We start from the raw sequence: 21,652 nt of genomic DNA on the forward strand, positions 1-21,652 counted from the left end.
ACAGTTAGAATGAATAAGATCTACTATTTGATAGCACAACATGGTGACTATAGTCAACAATTTGTACATTTTTAAATATCATAAGAGTACAGCTGGAATGTTTGTAAAACAGCAAAGTAATAAATGCTTGAGGTGATGATACTCCATTTACTTTGATGTGATTATTACCCATTGTATGTCTTTATCAAAATGTCTCATATGCCCCATAAACATATATATATATACTATGTATTCCTAAAAAATAAAAATAGAAAACAGAAAACCATTGATAAGTTAAGATACTGCATAAAAAATAAACCATAATAGGAATTATAAAATACTTAGATAAGAATGAAAATATCAAAGCAAGAGATAAAGCAGAATTGATATTTTGAGGGAAATTTATAGCTTTAAAGTGCTTATTTTTTGAAACAGATAAATGCTGAAAATTAATGAAGTAACTGTCATGTTAAAAAGAAAAAAATAATATAATGAATGTATTAATGCCAATCAATGAACAGAAAACAAATAAAATAGGAAATATATATAAACCAGAAGTTGGTTACGTTGAAATAAGAAAGACAAACCTCTGATAACTTAATCAAAAAGATAAAGAAATCTCCTCAATGAAAAATTTTAGAAATAAGAATGTGGGTATATCACAAACATAAAAGGGATTTTTTAAATATGAAAGCAAAATAAAAGACATAAAAACAATAAATTTCAATTTAGATAAATAAAATTTTTAAAATTAAATACCATACCAAACTTACTGAAGACACAAATTGAGCCCATATTAATCTTGTGTATACTGAAGAGAATGAATTGGGGGTTGAAAATCTTCCTAAAAAGAAAATATCACACTAAGATTATTTAGTTGATTTACAAGGAGCAGCCATTCTATTGTATTGCAATTCTAGAATATGGAAAAAGAGGGGCTATACAACGAGTTGAGACTCATTATATAAGGTCAGTATTCCCCTAGTATCAAAACCACACAAACACAATAGAGAAGATAATTGTTGGTGAGTCTCACAAAGAGATTCAACTTTTGTTAAAAATACAACCAAACTAAATTTAACAAGCTAAAAAAATACAAGCACATATAACCAAGTTGGGGTTTATCACAAACTTGCAAGGCAGTTTAAATCAGAAAATCAATAAATGCCATTAACCAAATAAACATAATAAATTTTGAAATGTTTTATTCTGTATGAAGAACATAATTCATAAAATTTAACCTAACTTCATGATACCTCTTACCAAACAGTAGCAACAAAGGACTTCCTTAGTCTTATAATGTATGTCTACCAAAAACGAGACATCTTTCTGTATGGAGAAGCATTAGAAGAGTTCCCTTTAGAATTAATACAAGTATATTTCATATTACAATTTTTACTCAACATTCTCCTTTAAGTTTAGTTAGTATGTAATTCAATAAAATGCAAATAAATGCATAAGGATTAGAAAGGAAAAAATTCAAAATTATCATAATTTTCAAGTGATATCAGTTGCTTTCAAAATCTCAGATTATCCAATGATATGGTTTGGCAATGTCCCCACCCAAATTTCTTCTTGAATTCTAGCTCCCAGAATCCCCACATGGCACGGGAGAGACCTGGTAGGAGGTAATTGAATAATGGGGGCTGGTTTCTCCATGCTGTTGTTGTGATAGTGAAACAGTCTTATGAGATCTCATGGTTTTATAAAGGGCAGTTCCCCTGCACACACTCTCTTGCTTGCCATCATGTAAGATGTGGTTGTTTCTCCTTTGCCTTCTGCCATGATTGTGAGGCCTCCCAAGCCATGTGGAACCGTGAGTCTATTAAACTTCTTTTTATTTATAAATTACTCAGTCTTAGATATTTCTTCATAGCAGTATGAAAATGGACTAATACAGCAAATTGGTACTGGTAGAATGGGATACTGCTATTAAGATACTGGAAAATGTGGAAGCAACTTTGGAAGAGGCAGAGGTTGGAACAGTTTGGAGGGCTCAGAAGAAGACAGGGAGATGTGGGAAAGTTTGAAGCTTCCTAGAGACTTGTTGAATGGTTTTGACCAAAATGCTGATAGTGATACGGCCAATGAAGTCCAGGCTGAGGTGGTCTTAGTTGGACATGAGGAACTTACTGGGAACTGGAGCAAATCTGATACTTCTCATGCTTTAGCAAAGAAACTGGTGGCATTTTGTCCCTGTCTTAGAGATCTGTAGAATTTCAAACTTGAGAGGGATGATTTAGGGTATCTGGTGGAAGAAATTTCTAAGCAGCAAAGCATGCAAGAGGTGACTTTGGTGCTCTTAAAAGCAACTATTAATTGCCAAGGCACTGTGGAAAATGTCTCTAAGGCATGTCAGAAGTCTTCACAGCATCCCCTCCCATCACAGGTCTGTAGGCCTAAGAGGAAAAAATGTTTTCATGTGCCAGGCCCAGGGCCTTGCTGGTTTGTACAGTCTCAAGACTTGGTGCCCTGTGTCCCACCCATGCCTTAAGGGGACAAATGTACAGCTCAGGCTGTTACTTCAGAGGGTGCAGGCCCCAAGCCTTGGTGGCTTACAAGTGATGTTGGCCCTGTGGGTACACAAAAATCAAGAACTTAGGTTTGGGAACCTCCTCCAAGATTTCAGAGCGTGCATAGAAACGGCTGGATGTCCAGGCAAAGGTGTGTTGCACAAGAGGAGCCCTCAGGGAGAACCTCTGCTAAGACAGTGCAGAAGGGAAATGTGGGGTGGGAGCCCCCATACAGAGTCCACTTGTGCACTGCCTAGTGAAGCTGTGAGAAGACGGTCACCATTTTCCAGACGTCACAATGGTAGATTCACCAACAGCTTGCAGCATGCACCTGCAGACACTCAATGCCAGCTTGCGAAATCAGCCAGGAGTGGGTTTATAATCTGTAAAGCCACAAGGGTGGAGCTTCCCAAGGCCATGGGACCCCACCTCTTACATCAGTGTGACCTGGATGTGAGACACAGAGTCAAAGTAGATCATTTTGAAGCTTTAAGATCTGACTGCCCAGCTGGATTTTGGACTTGCATTGATCCTGTTGCCTCTTTGGTTTGGCCAATTTCTTCCATTTGGTACAGGTCTATCTACCCAACACCTGTACCCCCATTGTATCTAGGAAGTAACTAATTTGCTTCTGATTTTACAATCTTTGGACTTGGACTTTGGAGTTAACGCTGAAATGACTTTGGGGGACTGCTGGAAGGGCGTAATTGCATTTTGAATCATGAAGACTTGAGATTTGGGAGAGGCAAGGGGTATAATGATATGGTTTGGCTGTGTCTCCAACCAAATCTCATCTTGAATTGTAGCTTTCATAATCCACAGGTATCATGGGAGAGACCCAGTGGGAAGTAACTGAATCATGGGAGTGGGTTTTCTTGTGCCATTCTCAAGACAGTAAATAAGTCTCATGAGATCTATTGGTTTTATAAAAAGAAGTTCCTCTGCATATGCTCCCTTGCCTGCTGCCATGTAAGACATGCCTTTCTCCTCCTTTGCCTTCCACCTTTGCCTTCCACCATGATTGTGAGGCCTCCCTACCCATGTGGGACTCTTAAGTCCATTAAACCTCTTTTTCTTTATAAATTACCCAGTCTCGGGTGTTTCTTCATAGCAGTATGAAAATGGACTAATACTTCCAAAGACAAATAATCAGAAATCATAAGGGTGTTCAGTAAGAGAGCTAGGTATAAGATCAATAGGCAAAAATCAATATAAGTCCTCAGTAGGAAATATAATTTTAAAAAGTGACATTTTCATAGCAGCAGTGAAAACTATATAAAACCTGAGAATAAATCTAATGAAATATAGACAGTACCTATATGAAGAAAATTATAAAAATATGCTAAAGACATGTAAAAAAAAAAAAAAAGAACTTAGAGAGAGACATGAGTTTTGGGATAAGAAGACTTAAAACTGTAAAGACATTAATGCCTGCCAAATCTAGAGTGGAGTCAAGTGGAACTTGACAGGCTAATAATAAAGTTTATGTGAAAGAGCAAAGGATCAAGAATAACCAAGACATTCTGAAACAAAAGAAGAAAATAAGTAAATTACCCTGCAGATATTTAGATGCATTATTTTAAAACTACAAAGTAGGACACTGAGTGAGTTAGATAAAGAAAACTTTACCAATGAAATGAAATTAAATACAAGACAGACCCAATATTTATGAAACATTCACATATGACAAATATGTGTTGCAGGTCAGTAGAGAAAGGGACTCATCAGTAAATTGTACTATGGTTGTCATCTAGGTAGGTAAGAAATTCAATGTGAAAAAGAGCATTAAGTTGAAAATATAGGAGAATGCCTTTCTGACCTTTGGTTAAGGAAGGTTTTTTACATAAAACACAAAAATCACTAATCAAAAGAATATGATAGACTTAACTACATTAAAATTAAGAACATATGTTCAGCAAAAGATAGATCAGTGAAAGAAAAATTTAAAAAAACTAGCCATAAACCAAGAGAAAATATTTGTAACATACATTCTTAACAAAGAGTTCAAATTAAGTATTTGTAAAGAACTCCCACAAATTAATAATAAAAATAAATAAGTTAATAGATAAACTGACACAAATATATATTTCATGGATAAGGAATTGCTAGATACACAAGATGCTTCATCTCATTTGCAATCAGATAAATGAATATTAAGACCAGAATGAGAAACTTTATATCTGAGAGATAGGCAAAAATTAAAAAGTCTGACTACATCTAGTGTTGGAGTGAGTAATTTATACACATTGCTTTTGAAAGCATAAATTTGTACAACTGCATTGGTAAACTGTGTATTATTATGTTCCAAAGTTGAGTATTGTATATACCATAACTCAGAAATTCCACTACTAGGTATATATCCTAGAAAAACTATTCAAGTGACTGCAAGATATGTACAATGTTTATCGCGGTAGTCTTTATATTATCAGAAAACTGAAAGTCACCCAGAGTCTAACACGAAATTAATGAAAAATTGTGATGCCATCACATATTTGAATATTGTATGACAGTGAAAATAAAAAAAAATTCTACTGTATGCAATAACATATATAATGTTGAATAAAAGTCATATGTTGAATAAAAAGTCATCAAGACCCAGAAGGCTACATACAATATAACGCTGAAATCAACCCAATAGTCCCATAGATAGTTGTTTGGATAAACACAGAAGTTGACTCATCGTCTTAAAGCTTGAACCTTACATCTGTTTGCTCTGAGTTCCTTCCTCAGGAAATGACCTTCAGGCCTCCCAAAGTACCAAAGAACTGAAATTCACCAGAGCACCACATCCAGACAATGAGATGCCAGATCCCTCATTCATTATGATTGCTTGCTTGCCCCTCCCTAAGTTCTTGTTTCTTGCATATTGTTGCATTTATTCCCTACTATATAAACCCGTAGTTTTAGTCAGTCAGGCAGATGGATTTGAGATGGAGCTCCCATCTCCTCAGCTGCAGCATCCAATTAAGGCCTTCTTCCTTGGCAATAATTGGCATCTCAGTGAATGACTTTCTTTATGGCAAGCGGCAGGACCTAGACTGAACCTCTGCTTTTTCAGTAACAATATTATGTGTATAGAAATGTAAAACAAGCTCAACTAAATATATAGCTACTTTAAGCATACATGCATTTGTGATAACACTACTTTTTAAAGAGGATGAAGAGGCTGGGCATGGTGGCTCATGTGTATAATCCCAGAACTTTGGGAGGCTGAGGCAGGAGGACTGCTTGAGGCCAGGAGTGGAGACCAGCCTGGGCAACAGTGTGAGATCCTGTCTCTACATTTTGTTTTTTAATTAGCTGGTTGTGGTGGTGTGTGCCTGTAATCCCAGCTGTAATTTAATTAGCTGGTTGTGGTGGTGTGTGCCTGTAATCCCAGCTACTCAGGAGGCTGACGCTGGAGGATCACTTGAGTCCAGGAGTTGGGGGTTAAAGTGAGCTACGGTCATGTTTCTGCACTTTGGCTTAGGTGACAGAGCAAGACACTGTCTCTAAAGAAAATAAACAAGTCAAAAGGAAGAAGAAACAAAAAACTCACAGGGAATGTGGGGAAAGTGCAGAGACTGTGAAAGAGATCCAGATATGTGTAAGACACAATTTTAAAGCCCTCACTGGCATTTTTCTAAATTAAGCAGTATTATTCAGTAAAAAATTGTTTTTTAATCAAGCAATATTCTTTTATAATATATTCTTCTCATGCACCCCAATGTCCTCTTCTCGCTCCTCTTCTGGCTACAGTTGCATCAGGAAGCTGAGGCAAAGACAAAGTGAACATAACCATAAATTGTAAAAAAATAAAATAAAATAAAATAAAACAAATACTTCAAAGAGAGTTAGCAAATAAACCATCCCACATTTGATTGACTTTTGGAGAATTATCCTAGAACTAGGGAAAAGCAAAAGCAGAGATTACAGTCTGGCAGCTACTGCAATGTTCCAGTTAAGAGATGATGGTGGCCTGGAGTAGAATAAAATGGTAAATGTGGAGGAAAATGAACAGATTCAAGAGATATTTTGTAATTGTCATCATCTCTGTCCTTAGAGTCACAGCAGTTTCAGTAATAATAGTAGAAATATTTTAAGCATAGTGATCATCCAATCCAACTGACAGTGCCTCCGGTTGCCAACAGAGAGGTGAACAGGCACTGGAATCACTCCATCCCAGAGTAATTACATAATTTGGCCATCAGCTACTGTACTCATCTCCTCAAAGGTGTTGTGATCTCAAACCTTATTCTACATGTTTTCTTTATTTCATTTAACTGACTTTTCTTACCCTTGATCCAGTTCTTATTTCTCCACTCAGTTCTGAAACTCTTGAATCTTCTCCTTTGCAGTCAGGCAACTCTCTTAATCCCCTACTATTGTTCAGAATGTTCCCTTTATTTTAATAGGTTTATTAATGTGTAATTGTTATGCACAAAAAGCTGCACATAATTAATATATAAAATTTGATAGGTTTTAAAATAAGGTGTTTTTCCATTTATTTGGTCTTCCTCAATTTCTTTCAGCAGTTTTTTTTTTTTTTTGTAGTCTTCAATGTACAGGTCTTTCACTTCTTTGTTTAAGTTTATGCCTAAGTATTTTATTGTTCTTGATGCTATCATAAATGGAATTGTAAACCAAAAGTAAAAATTTAAGCCCCCCAAATGACTGAATGGACCCTTCCTCTTGGCCAAGAAGATTCCAAAAAAAAATTTGAAAAACTATTTCAGGCCATGATGGGAAGGGGGTTCAGTTTTGCCTCATTATACTCTCCTTCCTTTGGAATTCAGGCACAACTGACCAGCATTAACATTAAAACAGAGATCTTTACACTGACAAAACTGATTCTTTGTAGCAGTATGATACCAAATTCAATCTGATCCTAGCAGAGCATCACATGGCAAATAGCAGGCCCTAAAGGAAATTGAAGTATTTAATCTCAAAATATACTTATTTGACATACGTTGAAGTGGCCTGGCAAAGTTGGCTCTTGTGGGGGAAATTTACATTCTGTAGAGAATCGCCTTCCTTTCAGGTCTCTTTCTGAGCCTAAGGAGATTAGTTGAGAGTCTACCACCTTAAAAAGAACTGAATTAGAAAATATTTGCCATCTATTGCCTCTAAGGGTGGCTGCCTTTGAGACTTCATCTACATAATAAGAACCTTCATCTCCACAACCACTCATCTTAACCCAGACACTGCTTTCTATTGATTCCAGATCTTTAAATAATGACTCCTTCAACCAATTGCCAATCAGAAAATCTTTGAGTCCACCTATGACCTGGAAGTCCCTGCTTTGAGCTGTTCCACATTTCTCAACTAAACAAATGTATACCCTACATGTATTGATTGATGTCTTATGTCTCCATGAAACATATATAATTAAGCTGTAACTCAACCACCTTGGGCACATGTTTTCAGGACCTCTTGAGACTATGTCTTGGGCCTTGTTCACTCATATTTGGCTCAGAATAAATCTCTTTAGATATTTTACAGAGTTTGGCTTTTTCATCAACATAATCATTTTCTTAATTTCCTTTTCAGAGAGTTTAATGTCAGTATACAGAAATGCAAATAATTTTTGTATGTTGATTTTCTTTCCTGTAACCTTTGTAAGTTTTTTAACTTGAACACCATCCAAATTATTGGTGTATAATTGTTACTTGGAGTCTCTTGTGATCCCTTTTATATCTATGACATTAGTTGTAATGTCTCTTCTTTCAGTTCTGATTTTTTTATTTGAGTATTCTGTTTTATAATGAATATAACTAAAGGTTTGACAATTTTATCTTTTAAAAAAATCAACTTAATTCCATTGATGTTTTCTATTGTTTTTCTTTCATTTATTTCACTTATTTCTGTTCTAAACTATACTGCTTCCTTCCTTATGCTAACTTTGGGCTTAGTTCATTTTTCTTTTTCTAATTTATTCAGGTATATAGTTACATTTTTTATTTGAGATCCTTCTTATTTCCTAATGTAGGTATTTCTTACTATAAAGTTCCCTCTTAGTATTGTCTTTTGTGTGTCCCACTATTTTGGTATGTTGTGTTTTTGTTTTCATTTGTCTCAGGATATTTCCTCTCTGTTTTGATTTCTTGTTTTATTTATTGGTTTTTCAGAAGTGTATTATTTAATTTCCACATATTTGTGAATTTTCCAATACTTCTGCTACTATTGATTTCTAGTTTTATTTCATTGTGGTTGAAAAATGTACTTGGAGTGATTTCAATACTCTTAAATTTGTTAACACTTATTTAGTGACCTAACATCTAATCCATCCTACAGAATCTTTTATGTGTGCTTAAAAAGAATGCATATTCTGCTCTTGTTGGATGTAATATTACCTATATTTCTGAAAGGTTCACTTGAGTTATGATTTTGTTCAAGTCCACTGTTTCCTTATTGCTTTTTCTTTCAGGGTGTTCTATTAATTACTGGAAGAGGAATATTAAAGTCTCTTACCATTATCTATTGCTTTTTATTTCTTCCATCTATCAATGTTTGCTTTATATAGTTAGGTACACTAATGCTGGGTGCGTACATATTTATAATTGTTATACTTTCTTCATTATTTGATTATTTTATCAGTATATAATGTTATTCTTCATCTCCTGTGACTTTTATTAACTTAAAGTATATTTTGTCTTATATAAATATAAGGCATAGGTCCTGAAAACATGTGCCCAACATGATTGGGTTACAGCTTAATTTTATATGTTTCATGGAGACATAAGACAGCAGTTCTTTCATTTTTCTTTTCTTCTCTTGCTGTCTTCTTTTGTGTTTCATTGGTGGTTTTTTAGTGATGGCTTTTGATTCCTTTCCCTATTTTCCTTCTTTCCTTTCTCTCTCTCTTTCACTCGCTTTCTTTCTTTCTTTCTTTCTTCTTTTTTTTTTTTTTTTTTAAATTTTGAGACAGAGTCTCACTCTGTCACCCAAGCTGGAGTGCAGTGACACGATCTCTACTCACTGCAAGCTCTGTCTCCTGGGTTCAGGCCATTCTCCTGCCTCAGCCTCCCGAGTAGCTGGGACTACAGGTGTATGCCACCATGCCCGGCTAATTTTTTTTTTTTTTTTTGTACTTTTAGTAGAGACAGGGTTTCAATGTGTTAGCCAGGATGGTCTCGATCTCCTGACCTTGTGATTCATCCACCTTGGCCTCCCAAAGTGCTGGGATTACAGGCCTGAGTCACCGTGCCCAGTCTCCTCTCTCTCTCTCTCTCTCCCTCCCTCCCTCCCTCCCTTCCTTTTCCTTCCTCCTTCCTTCCTTCTTTCTTTCTTTCTTTCTTTCCTTTCTTTCTTTCTTTCTTTCTCTTCTTTCTTTCCTTTCTTTCTTTCTTTCTTCTTTCTTTCTTCCTTCTTTCTTTCTCTCTCTTTCTTTTCTTTCTTTCTTCTTTCTTTCTTTCTTTCTTTCTTTCTTTCTTTCTTTCTCTCTCTCTCTCTTCTTTCCTTTCTTTCTTTCTTTTCTTTTCTTTTTTTTTTTTTTTTAGATAGAGTCACACTCTGTTGCTCAGGCTAGAGTGCAGTGACACCATCTCAGTCTCAGCTCACTGCAACCTCCGCCTCCCAGGTTCAAGTGATTCTCCTTCCCCAGCCTCCTAAGTAGCTGGGATTACAGGCTCATGCCACCACACCCAGTTAATTATTTTGTTTATTATCTACAGATATTTTCTTTGTGGTTACCATGAAGCTTACATAAAATATCTTACAGGTATAACAGTCTAAGCTGATTAGAAACATAACTATTAGGTTTGTGCAAATGTAATTGCAGTTTTTGCATTGTTGAAATTTGCCATTTGATATTGAAATACATTTTTAAGTAAATGTGGTTACATTACATGTCATTTTAGTGTGCATTTCTTGCTTTTCTTTTTTATTAATGAGTTATTACTTGCTGTTTATTTTATATTTAATTTAGACCATGGAAATGATGTTAGACAAAAAGCAAATTTGAGCAATTTTCTTATTCGAGTTCAAAATGGTCCGTAAAGCAGCAGAGACAACACGCAACATCAACAATGCATTTGGCCCAGGAACTGCTAAGAAATGTAAAATGAAGTGGTGGTTCAAGAAGTTTGGCAAACGACATGACAGCCTTGAAGATGAGAAGCATAGTGGCTGGCCATTGGAAGTTGACAACGACCAACAGAGACCAATCATCTAATCTGATCCTCTTACAACTACATGAGAAGTTGCTGAAGAACTCAATATCAACTATTTTATGGTTGTTCAGCATTTGAAGGAAATTGGAAAGGTGAAAAAGTTCAATAAGTGGATGCCTCATGAGCTGAACGAAAATGAAAAAAATTGTCCTACTGAAGTGTCATCTTCTCTTATTCTATGCAACAACAAGGCACCATTTCTTGGTTGGATTGTGATGTGTGATGAAACGTGGATTTTCTACAACCAGCAGCAACCAGCTCAGCAGCTGAACCGAGAAGAAGCTCCAAAGCACTTCTTAAAGCCAAACTTGCACCAAAAAAAGTTATGGTCACTGTTTGCTGGTCTGCTGCTAGTCTGATGCACTACAGGTTTCTGAACCCTGGCAAAACTATAACATCTGAGAAATATCTTCAGCAAATCAATGACATGCACCAAAAACTGCAATGCTTGCAGCCAGCATTGGTCAACAGAAAGGGCCCAATTCTCCTCCATGACAATGCCTGATCACACATTGCACAGCCAACATTTCAAAAGTTGAAAGAATGGGGCTATGAAGTTTTGCCCCATCCACCATGTTCACCTGACCTCTTGTCGACCAGCTACCACTTCTTCAAGCATCTCTACAACATTTTGCAGGGAAAACATTTCCACAACCAGCAGGATGCAGAAAATGCTTTCCAAGAGTTCATCAAATCCCAAAGCACAGATTTTTATGCTACAGGAATAAACAAACTTATTTCTCATTGTCAAAAATGTGTTGATTGTAATGGTTCCTATTTTGATTAATAAAGATGTGTCTGAGCCTAGTTATAATGATTTAAAATCCACGGTCCAAAACCACAATTACTTTTGAATCAACATAATATAATGGAATACAAAAGAGCTACACTTTAGCAACCCCCTACACTTTATGTTATAAATGAAACAATTTATATCTTTTTTATGTATATCCATTAACAAATTTTGTACTTATAGTTATTTTTAATACTTCTGTCTTTTGGTTTTATACTAAAGTTAAAAGCGATACCAATAGTATACTATGATATTTCTGTATTTGTACATATATTTACCTTTACTGTAAGTTTTACATTTTCTTATGTTTCTGTGTTACTATTTAGCATCCTTTCATCTCAACTTGAATAATTCCCTTTTGTATTTCTTATAAGACAGTGATAGTAGTGAGGAACTCTCAGGTTTTATTTGCCTCAAAAAGTCTTTATATTTTCCTCATTTTGGAAGGGTAGTTTTGCTTAATATGGTATTCTGGTTGATAGAGTTTTGTTTGTTTTTTCTTTTAGTTACTTGAATATATCATCTTACTCTCTTCTGGCCTGCAAGGCTTCTGTTGGTAAATCTGCTACTAGTCTTGGGGATGTTTCCATTGTACATGGCAAGTCACTTTTCTTTTGTTCCCTTCAAAATTCTCCTTGTGTTTGAATTTTGATAATTTGATTCCTATGTGTCTCTGTGTACACTTCTTTGGGTCTGTGTACACTTCTTTGGGTTCACTATTTTTTGCATTCTTTTGGCTTCATGAATTTGGTTGTCCATTTACATTTCCAGATTTTGGAAATTTTCAAACATTATTTCTTTTTTTATTTGTTTGTTTTGTTTTGTTTTGATTTCCTAGATCTCTTACTAAAACATGTCATTTTTTTAAATAATTTTTTTTCTTCTTTCTGTTCTTCTTCTTCTGGGTCCCCCATAATGCATATTGGTGCTCTTTATAGTCTCTTATAAGTCTCTTAGGCTTTCTTTACTCTTTTGCATTTCATTTGCTATTTTTGATTCTCTGACAGATAATTTTACATGATTTGTCTTTGGGTTTGCTATTATTTTATTTCATGAAGTCTGCTTTTGAAACTATTTAATTTTTCAATTCAATTTTTACATTCTTTAGCTCTTGAATTTCTGTTTGGTTTTCTATTTATGGTTTTTTTTTTTTTTTTTTGAGACGGAGTCTCACTCTGTCGCCCGGGCTGGAGTGCAGTGGCCGGATCTCAGCTCACTGCAAGCTCCAACTCCCAGGTTTACGCCATTCTCCTGTCTCAGCCTCTGAGTAGCTGGGACTACAGGCGCCCGCCACCTCGCCCGGCTAGGCTAGTTTTTTGTATTTTTTAGTAGAGACGGGGTTTCACCGTGTTAGCCAGGATGGTCTCGATCTCCTGACCTCGTGATCCGCCCGTCTCGGCCTCCCAAAGTGCTGGGATTACAGGCTTGAGCCACCGCGCCCGGCCCTATTTATGGTTTTTATCTCCTTGTTAATAGTCTCATTTTGTTCACGTGTTGGTTTCCTGATTTTGTTTAGTTGTCTGTCTGTATTCTTTTGTAACTTAATGAGCTTATTTAAAAATGATTATTTTTAATTCTTTGTTAGGCTATTCATAGATCTCCACTTCTTCTTTTTTTTTTTATTTTTATTTTTATTTTTTATTATACTTTAAGTTCTAGGGTACATGTGCATAACGTTTATATCATGTATAACTCCCCAATGCAATCCCTCCCTCCTCCCCCCTCCCCATGATAGGCCCCAGTGTGTGATGTTCCCCTTCCCGAGTCCAAGTGATCTCATTGTTCAGTTCCCACCTATGAGTGAGAACATGCGGTGTTTGGTTTTCTCTTCTTGTGATAGTTTGCTAAGAATGATGGTTTCCAGCTGCATCCATGTCCCTACAAAGGACGCAAACTCATCCTTTTTGATGGCTGCATAGTATTCCATGGTGTATATATGCCACATTTTCTTAATCCAGTCTGTCACAGATGGACATTTGGGTTGATTCCAAGTCTTTGCTATTGTGAATAGTGCCGCAATAAACATACGTGGGCATGTGTCTTTGTAGTAGAGTAATTTATAATCCTTTGGGTATATACCCAGTAGTGGGATGGCTGGGTCATATGGTACATCTAGTTCTAGATCCTTGAGGAATCGCCATACTGTTTTCCATAATGGTTGAACTAGTTTACAATCCCACCAACAGTGTAAAAGTGTTCCTATTTCTCCACATCCTCTCCAACATCTATTGTTTCCTGACTTCTTAATGATTGCCATTCTAACTGGTGTGAGATGCTATCTCATTGTGGTTTTGATTTGCATTTCTCTGATGGTGAGTGATGACGAGCATTTTTTCATGTGTCTGTTGGCTGTATGAATGTCTTCTTTTGAGAAATGTCTGTTCATATCCTTTCCCCACTTTTTGATGGGGTTGTTTGTTTTTTTCTTGTATATCTGTTTGAGTTCTTTGTAGATTCTGGATATTAGCCCTTTGTCAGATGAGTAGGTTGCAAAAATTTTTTCCCATTCTGTAGGTTGCCTGTTCACTCTGATGGTAGTTTCTTTAGCTGTGCAAAAGCTCTTTAGTTTAATTAGAGATGCTTATTGAAGATTTATTTTGTTCCTTTAATCATGGTATATTTCCTTGATTGATCATCATCCTTGTAGCTTTGCTTTGGTGCCTGCACATTAGAGTTATCAGCCACCTTTCCCAGTGTTTATAGACTAACTTAGATGAGATAAGATTTTCATCAACCAGATTTTATTGCTAGAGATTCTGAGAGCCTCTTAAACTGTTTCCATAGATGTTCATGTACTCTGCTTCTTCCTTCCTACTGTGGAAAACTCCTCAGTTCTGCACTTTCTCTCAATCTCACAGAGCTGTACCAGTCATAGCAAGAAGCTCCCCACTTTTCTTTGTTCTTAACTTCCCAAAGGCATCTGAGCTATGGCAGATCCATAAACACTACATACGAGGTGAGACAAAAACCAGATTCTTTGACAGCACACTGAAAGAAGAGTGACATGAAGCCTCACTATTTCCCCTCAAGAGAGAAGTCATGGGCCAGATGAGCTCTCTTGACACTGAACTGTGCTGTCTTGTGGGAGGGACTGGCATGGGTAGAGTGAAACTGTTCTTCTTACCCATTTTGGTAGGTTCTCAGGTTTGGAATACTGCAACTTTTAACTATATTCTAAACCTCTTTTAAAGGAATTTTGTGTAGTATTTTGTTGTTAAATGTGGGAGAATGAGTTCTGAGACTTCTTATTCCATGATCTTGCTGAGGTAACTCCAGAATATTCCTTTATCTTTTTGCTTCAACTCAATAATACTCAATCCTGGTTACATATATGAATTGTCTGGAGAAATTTAAAATACTAATGCCTGCATTTGATTCATAGATATTATAGTTAAATTTATCAGGGGTGGAGTCCATCTAGGCAGGCACTGGGATTTGGCTAAAGCACACTAGAAATTTCCAATGAGCAACTAGAAGTGGTAGCTGTTCTCTTCACTTAAAACTAGATTTCTATTAAAACCTCTAAATTGAGGATTTTGATCCTGTCATGCCTTTGTATCTCAGGGTTGTATTCTTGACCCTCTTGCTTTCCATTGCCTCTTTGAAACCAGTACTGCTTATCAAAAACATCTTTGCTGCCATGAGACTCACCACATTCAAATATTTCTTAAACATGACATCAAAAGCATAAACCATGAAAAAAACAAAAATGATAATTTGGACTTCATCAAAACTTAAAATATCTGCTTCTCAAAGGCACTGTGAAGTACATAAAAAGACAAGACACAAATGAGGACAGAATATTTGCAAATCAAATGTCTGATAAAAGTCTTATATTCAGAGTCTATAAAGATCTCTTAAAATTGAATAACAAAAAGAAAACCCAGTTTTTTGAATGGGCAAAGGATTATAACAAACATCTCACCAAAGAAGACATATATTTGTCAAGTAAAATTATAAAAATATTCTCAACATCATTACTTGTTAGGAAAATGCAAATCAGAACCTCCATGAGATACCACTACATACCTATTAAAATGGCTGAAATTAAAGAGACTGACCAACCAAATATTGGTAAGGTCATGGAAGAACTTGTAGAAATGTAAAATGGTACAATATGATCTAGCCATTTTACTCCTACACATTTGTCCAAGAGAAAAGAAGAAATATATTCATGCAAAGACTGGTATAAGATGTTGATAGCAGCTTTACCCATAATAACACAAAACTGGAAATAATTATACGTTTATAAACAGGTGAATGAATGAACAAATTATGAATGATCCACACAATCAAATATTAATTAGTAATAAGAAGGAATGACATGTACAACAACATGGATACCTGCAACAACATGGGTAAATTATTGATACACGCAACAACATGGATAAATCTCTAACTAAGGTGAGTGAAAATAATCAGAGAGAAAAAAGAATAGATACTGAATGACTCACTTATATAAAACTATAAGAAATGCAAACTGATCTATAGTGATAGAAAGCAGAGCTATGATTGCCTGGGGAGTGTGGGACAGGAGAGAAAGGATAAAGAAATTACATAAGGGCACAAGGCAACATTTAGGGATAATGAATACATTATGTTCACTATCCTGCTTGTGGTGATGGTTTCACAGGTGTATACATATGACAAAACTTATAAAATTTCACTTTAAATCTCTTTAGTTTATTGTATTTTTACTATACTTCAATGATGCCGTTAAAAATAATTGAGAAGGAGGGCAAGATGGCTGACTAGAGACAACCAAGTGGAACAGCTCCCACTGAGGGACTGAGACAACTGTCATGCTCCTAACAGATCTTCAGAGGGAAGGACCTGAGAGTGGATAGAGGGAAGACATAGAAGCTGAGTTGAAGGGGGAGAAAGCTGGGAACACTGCATGGGCCTACCACACATGAGGATTTATTCCCAGTCCCTAATGGCTCCAGAGGAACGGGTGAGTTGAAATGACAAGAAAAAACTCCCTCTCACTATGGTCTTCTTACATCCCAGCAGGAGAAGTCCCCTTAACCACCACAGACACTCAAGTTGGCAGAGAGCTGCTTAGTGAAGTGGTGGGGCAGGAAACTAGCAGATGTACAGCCCAGAGAGTTTGGTGTGGGAGCATCTGCAGCAGAGGACAGCCAGAGGCAGCCATCCCCCTAAGCTTGACTTGTTCCTACAGGAGGCTTTAGACCTAGGGGAACTATCTGACCTGAACTCTGCAGGGTGTTCTTGCCCATCAGACAGGGCCAGTCTGATCTGAGCATTCTTTGGTGTGCTGGCCTCTCCCAGGCCCCACCCTGGCCATGCCTGCTTGCAGGGCAGTCTTAGGTGCCTGAGAGGCCCACACCATAGCTTTTGCACTTGCAGACTCTGCCTGACCAGCAGAGAGCTCTAGCAAGGCAGCCCCTATGGCCACTCACCAGCCCACCTGCTCCTTCCCCACACTGCAGCTTCCTCCCAGCTCATGGCAACTCCCCACATCACTTTGCTGGTACATATCTGCGCAGGTGGGTTTTGCTTTCCTTGCCCCACCAGTGGGCAGGAATGCAGTTCATTCCCACATCCCCCACAGATTTCCACTGGAGACTGAGCCTTGGTAGGCATAGAGCCAGCCAGCCCCACTTCCGCCTGTGTTCTGCCCTTGCACTAACACTACGCAGGGTGAACTGTGAGTGAGTTCACCCTATGCTGAGTGAACACCCCTTCCTGCAGGGTACAGAGAAGGAACCCAGACCTGTGCCTACCAGTACCCTGCCCCTGAGTCAACACCACCTCCAATCTGACTGCATACACAGTTGCCAGCAGGGGTCCCCCACCCACAAACAGCTGCATTGCCTCTACCACTGTGGTGAATGCCTACAGAGAGGAGGGCACCCTGGCACCTGCTAGCATTCTGCCTCAGCTGCCACTACTGCTGCTATTGGCACAGGCTAATGTAGACAGAGCCTGCTGTTACTGCACTATGAAACACTTTGCCTGACACCACCCATTAGAGTGTAGCAACCAACCCAACTCTGGGAACCCCTTAGTTCCCCAAGTGCAGTGGATTCTGCATCTCAAGGAGTAAGATAACAAAGTCGAGGCCCAAGACAAGTCTCCCAGAATAAGAACACTTAATCCAGGAGTTAAGAGCTGAGGGTTGGCCCCTAAAATTTTCCAGAAATAAAATCTGTCAGCTAAATCCACCATATACTACAATCAAATCCTGAGGGTCATCAGACAGGATAAAAGATTTTTTAAAAATCCAAAGGTCAGCAGCCTCAAAGATTGAAAGTAGATAAGCCCACAAATTGAGAAGGAATCAGTGCAGGGACCTTGAAAACTCAGCTAGAATGCCTTCTTTCCTTCAAACAACTACATCACCTCTCCAACAAGGATTCTGAACTGGGCTGAGATGGTGGAAATGACAGAAATAACATTCAGAATATGGATAAGAATAAAGATCACTGAGCTACAGGAGTACATTGAAATCCAATTCAAGGAAGGTAAAAATCATGATAAAACAACTCAGGAGCTCACAGACAAAATAGCTGATATAGGAAAAAAATGTAACTGACCTGATGAGCTGAAAAGCACACTACAGGAATTTCATAATGCAATCACAAGTATTAATAGAATAGACCAAGCGGAAGAAAGAATTTCAGAATTTGAAGACTGGCATTCAAAAATAAGACAATTATATAAGAATAGAGAAAAAATAAAAAAGAATGAAGAAAACCTCTGAGAAATATGGGATTACGTAAAGAGAACAAATCTACGACTCACTAGTATCTTTGAAAGAGATGAGGACAGCATAAGCAACTTGGAAAACATATTTCAATGAAGAAAACCTCTGAGAAATATGGGATTATGTAAAGAGACCAAATCTATGACTCACTGGTGTCTTTGAAAAAGATTAGGGCAGCATAAGTAACTTGGAAAACATATTTCAGGATATCATCCATGAAAACTTCCCCAAACTAGCTAGAGAGGCCAACATTCAAATTCAGGAAATGCAGAGAACTCAAGTAAGAAACTTCTCAAGAAGATTATCTCCAAGACATATAATCGTCAGAATCTCCGAGGTTCAAATGAAAGAAAAAATGCTAAAGGCAGACAGATAGAAAGACCAGGTCGCCTACAAAGGGAAGCCCATCAGACTAACAGTGGACCTTTCAGGAGAAAACCTGTAAGCCAGAAGATATTGGGGGCCAATATTCAATTATTAAACAAAATATATTCCAACTCAGAATTTCATATCCATCCAAACTAAGCTTTATTAAGTGAAGAAGAAATAAGATCCTTTTCAGACAAGAAAATTCTCAGGCAATTTGTTACCACCAGATGTGGCAGCATACAAGAACTCCTGAAGGAAGCACTTAACTATGAAAAGGAAAGACTGTTACCAGCCACTACAAAAGCACCCTGAAGCACACAGATTAGTGATACTATAAAGCAAACACATAAACAAGTCTGTAAAATAACCAGTTAAAATCATGATGACAGAATCAAATCCACACATATCAATACTAACCTTGAATGTAAATGGGCTAACTGCTCCAATTAAAAGACACAGAATGGCAAGCAAGCTGGATAAAGAACAAAAACTTGTTGGCATGCTGTCTTCAAGAGACTCATCACACATGCAATGACATGTATAGGCTCAAAACAAAGGGATGGAGAAAAATCTAACAAGCAGATGGAAAACAGAAAAAAAAGCAGGGGTTGAAACCCTAGTTTCAGACAAAACAGACTTTAAAACAACAAAGATCAAAGAAGACAAAGAAGGGCACATTACATAGGGTAAAGCGTTCAATTCAACAAGAAGATTTTACTATCCTAAATATACATGCACCCAACACAGGAGCACCCAGATTCATAAAGCAAGTTCTTAGATACCTTCAAAAAGACATAGACTCCTATACAACAATAGTGGGAGACTTTAACATCCCACTGGCAATTTTAGACAGATCATCAAGACAGAAAATTAACAAAGATATTCAGGACATGAACTCAGCACTGGATCAAATAAATTTGATAGACATCTACAGAACTCTCCACCCCCAAATAACAGAATATACATTCTTTTCATAGCCACATGACACATATTCTAAAATAGATCACATACTATAAAACTGATCACATAATCAGAAGTAAAATACTCTTCAGCAAGCACAAAAGAAGTGAAATCATAATAAATAATCTTATGGATCATAGCACAATCGAATTAGAAATCAAGACTAAGAAATTCACTCAAAATCCTCAATACCATACAATTACATGGAAATTGAATAACCTGCCACTGAATGACTTCTGGGTAAATAATAAAATTATGGCAGAAATTAAGTTCTTTGAACCTAATGAGAACAAAGATATAACATGCCAGAATCTCTGGGACACAGCTAAGGCAGTGCTAAGGATGAGATTTATAGCACTAAATGCCCACATCAATAAGTTAGAAAAATCTCAAGTTAAACCTAACACCCCAACTAAAAGAACTAGAGAACCAAGAGCAAACAAATCTCAAAGCTACCAGAAGACAAGAAATGACCAAAATCAGAGCTGAACTGAAGGAGATTGAGATATGAAAAACTATTCAAAAGATCAACAAATTCAGAAGCTGTTTTTTTTTAAAAAAATACTAAAATAGACTGCCAGCTCAACCAATAAAGAAGAAAAGAGAGATGATCCAAATACAATCCAAAATGACAAAGGGGATACTACCACTGACCCCAGAGAAATAAAAGCAAACATCAGAGAATATAATGAACATTTCTATGCACATGAACTACAAAATCTAGGAGAAACGGGTAAAATCCTGGACACACATACCCTCCCAAGACTGAGCCAGGAAGAAATTGAATCCTTAAACAGACCAATAACCAGCTCTGAAATTGACTCAGAAATGAATAGCCTACCAACCAAAAAATGCCCAAGACCAGACAAATTCACAGCTGAATTCTACCAGAGGTACAAAGAAGAGCTGGTACCATTCCTGCTGAAATTATTCCAAACAACTAAAAAGGAGAGACTCCTCCCTAACTCATTCTATGAGACCAGCATCATTCTAATACCAAAACCTGGTAGAGACACAACAAAAAAGGAAACTTTAAGCCAATATCCTTGATGAACATCAATGCAAAAATCCTCAACAAAATACTAGCAAACCAAATCCAGCAGCACATCAAAAGCTTGTCAACCACAATCAAGTAGGCTTTATCTCTGAGATGCAAGGTTGGTTTAACATAGGCAAATCAATAAATGTGATTAATCACATAAACAGAACTAAAGACAAAAACCACACGATTATCTCAATAAATGTAGAGAAGGCTTTCTATAAAATTCAAGACCCTTTCATGTTAAAAACTCTCTATGATGAACACACAGCCAACCTCATACTGAATGGGCAAAAGCTGGAAGCATTCCCTTTAAAAACTGGCACAAGACAATGATGCCCTCTCTCACCACTCCTATTTAACATAGCATTGTCAGTCCTGCCCAGGGCAACCAGGCAAAAGAAAACAATAAAGGTCATCCAAATAGGAAGAGAGGAAGTCAAACTACCCATGTTTGCAGATGACATGATTCTATATCTAGAAAACCCCATAGTCTTGGCCCAAAAGCTCCTTAAGCTGATAAACAACTTCAGCAAAGACTCAGGATACAAAATCAATGTGCAAAAATCACTAACATTCCTATACACCAACAACAGTCAAGTCAAGAGCCAAATCAGGAATGCAATCCCATTTGCAATTGCCACACACACACACTCACACACACACGTACCCATGCACAAAATACCTAAGAATACAGCTAATCAGGGAGCTGAAAAATCTCTGAAGAAGAACCACAAAACATTGCTCAAAGAAATCAGAGATGACACAAACAAACGGAAAAACATTCCATGCTCATGGATAGGAAGAATCAATGTCATGAAAATAGCCATACTGCCCAAAGCAATTTATAGATTCTATGCTATTCCTATTAAACTACCACCGACATTCTTCACAGAACTAGAAAAGCTATTTTAAAATTCATATGGACTCCAAAAGAGCCTGAATAGCCAAGGCAATCCTAAGCAAAAGAATGGAGCTGGAGACCATTATCCTTAGCAAACTAACTCAGGAATGGAAAACCAAATGCCACAAGTTCTCACTTATAAGAGGGAGCTAAGTGATGAGAATACATGGACACAAAGAAGGGAACAACACACACTGGGGCCTGTCAGAGGGTGA

The 21,652-nt window shown here is 37.1% G+C and overlaps 1 long non-coding RNA gene across 1 annotated transcript in view; it reads right to left on the reverse strand.

Moving 5' to 3' along the window:
* The window catches only part of LOC117074244, a 128,307-nt gene that overhangs the window by 47,523 nt on the left and 59,132 nt on the right, over positions 1-21,652 (reverse strand). Inside the window, exon 2 of the long non-coding RNA XR_004433534.1 lies at positions 753-823. This is a non-coding gene — a long non-coding RNA (uncharacterized LOC117074244). The remainder of the gene's footprint in view (positions 1-752; positions 824-21,652) is intronic.

Source organism: Trachypithecus francoisi, unplaced genomic scaffold (genome assembly GCF_009764315.1).
Source record: "Trachypithecus francoisi isolate TF-2019V2 unplaced genomic scaffold, Tfra_2.0 Lachesis_group5, whole genome shotgun sequence".
NCBI lineage: Eukaryota > Metazoa > Chordata > Mammalia > Primates > Cercopithecidae > Trachypithecus > Trachypithecus francoisi.